The 5710-nt window shown below is 34.7% G+C and overlaps 1 pseudogene; it reads right to left on the bottom strand.

Moving 5' to 3' along the window:
* Nucleotides 1–1176: 1176 nt before the first annotated feature.
* Nucleotides 1177–5038, bottom strand: LOC113359650 (annotated as a pseudogene).
* Between the last annotated feature and the right edge of the window lie 672 nt (nt 5039–5710).

Raw genomic sequence — 5710 nt, 5'->3', positions numbered from 1 at the left:
GTTGTTGTTTGTAGAGTTGTTGTCGATAGTAAAACCAAATCTGAGTCTGGCCATAAAGAATTCAGATGAACCCTAATTAAAAGATTGGGAAAAATTGTTGGAATTTGCATTACCCAGATGTAGAAAAGCTGAAAATTGTTGATAAAATTGTTGAGTTGTTTGTATTGCAGGATCGATTCTAGTCTGATACCATGAGAATTGTTAGTATCTCATGATAATCAAGATCAAGAACGAGATACAAAGATGAAGAAGAAAGCAAAGTTGTTTTTATTATTGTAAAGAAAACGTTACAACCCAAAGTCGGTGTCTCAGACATATTTATTACATATGATTACACCTGTCTGACTCAGACAGGATATAGTTATCTGAATAGAGAACTAATAAGGACTAAGATAAAAGTCAACTAAGACTGACTTGACCAACATGACCAATTATCCTATTAAAACCCACCATTTTCTTATTTCATCAGTTTTTGTTTGAAATGTGTTGGTAATAATTAGTACTATTTGTTCGTGTTACTGCAATTGGGGGCATCTTTTGCTTGCTAATTCTTCAGCAAACCTTATTTTTATTGGAATTGTAGAGCATGCAACCAGATTTAATTTGTTTATCGACAAAGTTGAGATAAAAAAATGTTACTTGCTAGTTTGACATGTTTGGGACATGCTGAAAGTTGGGTTTCTGAACTGTTACTTCTCTTGGATTGTATAATTGTACGAATGTTTTTTAGAACTCTGATTGTGGTTTGAATTGTGAAACTATGTATCTATGCGACAGACGTTTAGTTGGTCCTCCCTAAATCCTCCCTGAATCAAATCAAATGGGCTGAAAATGAGGTGTTTTACTCTACAAATCCACTCTATCAGTCTATCTAATAAAATGATATGGGTTAAATCAAGGGACGGGCTAAAGCCTCATTTGGCCCCTTCATAAGCCCGTCCCTACTAAGATCTCTCCACATTCAATTGAAGATCAAGGCAACAACAACTCCTCTCTTTAAGAAAGAAAAACAGGTGTGAGAAAGGGGTTATCTATCTATCCGTCGATCAAAGATTCATCATCCATCATTATTGTTAGTACCATTTCTTGTCTTTTAATGGATCACCAGTTTATAATATTAGCTTAACAAAATATTACTCAAAAAAAATAACCTTCTTTGGTCCTCCCTGTGCTGCTTTTATTGCATGGCGTCTTTGCTTGTTTAAGCGCTTGAGCAGTTCGGGATCGTCGCTACCAGCTTCCACTAGGAGTATCCTCCTTCTCCTCATCATCCTCCTGAAACAAATTAAACATGGCGTCGATGCTTTGGGTTTGTGTAACGACAAATTTAACAGAATGTGGAAACTATTCTAGTACAACCAACTTCAAGTAACCTTAGAAATACAAGTTACTGTAACTTTTATAAAACAACTAAGCATCTTATTTCTCCTTTCATATTTTAATTTTTGAAAGTTCTCTTTTACTTTTCATTCGCATAAGTTTGTTGTGTTAACTTAAACCTATAATAAAGCAAAAGCACATACATACCTTCAGTTCGGGATCTTCAGTACCAGGTTCAATAGGAGTATCTTCACTGTCCTCTTCATCTTCCTGAAACAAGAACACAGCGTCAATGCTTTGGGTTTGTACAACAACAAACGAAACAGAATGCGGAAACTACTTTAGTACAACCAACCTTAAGTTGCCATAAAAATACAAGTAACTGTAACTTTTACATGAAACAACCAGGCCTCTTACTCCTCGTTTCACTTTTGCTCAATTTCAAAAGCTCTTTACTTTGAGATAGTTCTATGTTAACTTAAAACTAAATCAAGCAAAATTGTGTATAGCTTCATTATATATACAATATGTACAATAATATAGTTAAAAGAAGAATACACGGAGATAGCACACAGAAAATGTCGATGTCATCATCTAGGAGCTGTAGCACCCAAAATTACTAATCATTTGCTAAAGGGCTTCCGCAGCTTACCAAGTGCAAAGAATCCAGATTATTGAGGTTAGCATCATGTTCATCAATGGGGAGGCACCCTTCATCATCAGAATTTATTTCTTCATTCATTTCACCTTCAATAAACTGCATCATACAAAGAGAGATGAGTGATAAATGCATCTTAATCCAGCAGAACTAATGGATGGGCGGCAACATAGTCACAAAATATGAACAATGATAAGAACCATGCAACGTTTCGAGTGAAACCACACTTTTTGAACTAAAGCTTGAGCAAAATATTTTCCGACTCAATATGTTTCGCTTATTTTACTTGTTAACTTCGTAATGTAATTGCACAATATCTTACAATCACAACCAAGATCTCATTTCCACTAAATTGATATTTACAACCTAAAAAGAGACGACGGAACAGTTCGTCTTCTCAAATCAAGTATTAGTTCAAGATAAAGTTCATCCACATTAAAGTTGAAAATCATTTCTTTAACAAAAACAAAGCCTCTGCAAAATACCAAAGTGCAAATGTTTATGGTGAGGACCCACAGGTCAGTGCAAATGCTTACAGAGAAAGAAGTTCATATAATGAAAAAGCTGCAGCAACTCTACCACAAAGAGGTATAATCCAGATTCTAACACAAGGAAAAACATGGTTGGTTTGTCCTACAACACTTAGCACTACAAATGGCCACTTTTATCAACACCTGAATATGATAACCGGACGCCTCTTCATATAAGAAAGCAAAATTTTGAAATTTTTTTACTAAAACCATTGATGGATTAGCATCACAAGTACATTTTTGCATTAAAGCCAAAGTAAGAGTTGCAACTGCTTTACTCTGTACCTTTTCAATAGCTTCATTGTCCTTCTTTGTAAACCCACTGGCAGCAAGTTGTTTGTCCAGGGAATCAACAGGTTTTATCATGGAAGCAAAGGTAGGCCTTTCATTTCATCTTCATCAAGGTTGAATCTGAAAAGAAATGCAATTGTTAACATGCAGATTAAATATTAAGGTTTCAAAATTGGGAAGGAAGGAGTTGTAATGAGATTTAAGTTACAGTTTTTCCAGGGCATAGGAAAATAAGTAAGTCCATCATACAGACAAGGAGATCAGGAAAACCAATAAAGGAAGAAAGTTACTAGCACCAAATTGGTTGTGCATAAACCATGTAATATCAATATCTCAGGTTTGTTAAGTATTTAATTTAACATATTTTTCCTTGGCATAAGTAATACTTTGAAAAATTGAGCAGGTCGACCACTGACCTCCTGCGGAAAAACTTGTATATGCATTCAACATCACGATCAAAGTACCTGTATTAGTAACTTACATAAATTAACCCAAGTAAACATGAACGATATTTGCAAAAACGTTACACAATTGAAATGATACAAAGGTGTCACCAAGAAATTTGAAATATGACATACATTTCAGCATTCCGATGATTAACAGACACCATTTGAGGAAAATCAATCATTGTAACCTTCTCATCATCATCAATCTACAACTAATACAGGATATAAAGTGAATTACCAAATTATTAATAAAACACAACAAGCCAGAGTGCGAAATTTTGCATCTAATCAAGCACTTTGAACAATAGGAATACTGCAGAAGTCAATGGAATCCAAAAGCAAAAACTAAGAGTAGTCAAGATCTCTGAACTACTGATATTCTTACAAAGTTACACTGAAGTCGAACTTTGTTCTATACAAGATTGTAAAGCGAAAGAAAACATTATGTGGCTGTCATATATACACATAAACTTAAGAACTCAAAAGTAACTACTCTTACAGTGAATAACCTTGGACAAGTCCCATAATCACACAATGTCTATTACAATCCACAGCATTTGGCACAGGAAAACCATTCTCCTCCAAGGCCTAAACAAGCAAGCAAAGGCTTATTAACACATACACCAATTCATTTGACCACCAAATTCAAGAAATAGAAGGGAAGACGAACTGAGAAGCAAGTAAACCTTCATAAAAGCAAACTCCTTGAGTGCAGCAAGTCGTGACAAGTAAAGCCAGTTATAACTACTGCGGTGCTGTAAATAATCACGCTTAGCTTTGACAGCCCTGAAAGAGACTCTACCCAACCTATGCAGCTTCATCGCCAATACTGTACCATCTTCTATAGCCACCTCGTATATATCTTGACAGAAGAAAAATAAATTATCAATCAGACACTACTCTATGTCCTAGCAACCAATTACATTCCAAAGAGAGAACTTACCCGACTCCTTCCCAACACCTATTTGTCGCCCAATTGATGCAAACATTCCCCGGTTAACCAAAGTTTTTATAGCAAGGAAATCATACCCAAGGTATGTAAGCCGAAACCGTCATCTGAACACATAAAACAAGTCAAAGGTTTTGTAACGCAACATAAAACTCATTAAAACTCAAATTTTACAGCAAAAGCTTCTCAACTGCTTACGTTTAGAAGAATCATGATGAACCAGCTTATGCTTCAACAAATTTTTCAACACCTTGTAAGTTCCTCCATGCCTATGCATAAAATCCACAATAACATCAACATCCAATCATCAAAAACACTAGATTTTTCATAAAAACAAATCTTTTTGTGTAAGTAACCTAATTCTGTGAAATTTTCAATAAACCCATACTCAAAAATCATGTTAAAAACCCATAGCCAACTATTGGATAGTGAATTTAAGAAAATTTGATGAGGCAGTAACTAAAATTAGTACAAACCCAGACTGAAAAATGAAGTTAATTACACATAATTAACTGATTAACATAAATGGGTTCCTAAATCTGAAAAATGTGATACAGGGGAACTAAAATTAGACTTGAGGCAAGCTATACGACAAATTAGCTCAACTGGTACAATTTCAAGCTGAAAACAAGTAAAACCCATTAAATTTCGTGAAAAATAATACAGAGAAGAAATTGAAGGGAGATTAAAGTGAGTAGAGACTTACATTTCTCATACCCATCTCAACAGAAGTAAGAACCCTAAAATCATCTTTAGAGAGGTATCTCAATACATCTACATCTAACTTCATACTGCATTATCTGATGATAAATTAAGAGCTTGAAACTGTAAGTTAAAACCCTGGACAGAAACAGAGATGGGACAGTGATAATAATGGAGGTGGAAGAAGTTTGTTTCAGCGACAACCGTTTGTTTTTAAAGATCCAATAAACATATTTATTCAAAGTTGCTTCTGCCGCCTGAAACTTCGCTATAAAAAAAGAAAGAATGATTTTTTACCTAGTTTAATTGGGTCATAACTTCTAATTGGGTACATGGAATTTTGTTTGCCTCCCAAATTTTTAAGGGTGTATAAATCGGAAGATGAATATATTATTTTATCCTTGATTAACATTTTTTTTTTCAAGTAACGATCCTTCACCGACATTAACGACAGTATAGGGTCGTCATATACATCATGATCAAAATAATAACGACTCTAAATTGTCATACACTAACGACTCTTTTTAGAGATTAACGACAGTCTATAACGACATTTCTAAAACATTAACGACTGTTTAAGTCGTCAAATGCGTAACCAAAACAGTAAATTCCAAAGGGTCGTCAGGGAATGATCATTTTATGACGACCCAAAACTGTCGTACATTTCCGCCATTAATGAATCTTCGACAGTGTAGATCGTCACTTAAACAGTCTAAACATTAACGACTGTTGAGGGTCGTCAATGAAAATTTTTAATACCCTGACGATTTTTCATAACATGGAAAAGTTGCAGGTTTGAGTCGTCATTTTTGGT

The sequence above is a fragment of the Papaver somniferum genome, chromosome 3 (assembly GCF_003573695.1).
Source record: "Papaver somniferum cultivar HN1 chromosome 3, ASM357369v1, whole genome shotgun sequence".
In the NCBI taxonomy this organism is placed as follows: domain Eukaryota; kingdom Viridiplantae; phylum Streptophyta; class Magnoliopsida; order Ranunculales; family Papaveraceae; genus Papaver; species Papaver somniferum.
Note: the sequence above shows the minus strand (reverse complement) of the source record. Positions and strands in the feature narration are given on the sequence as shown.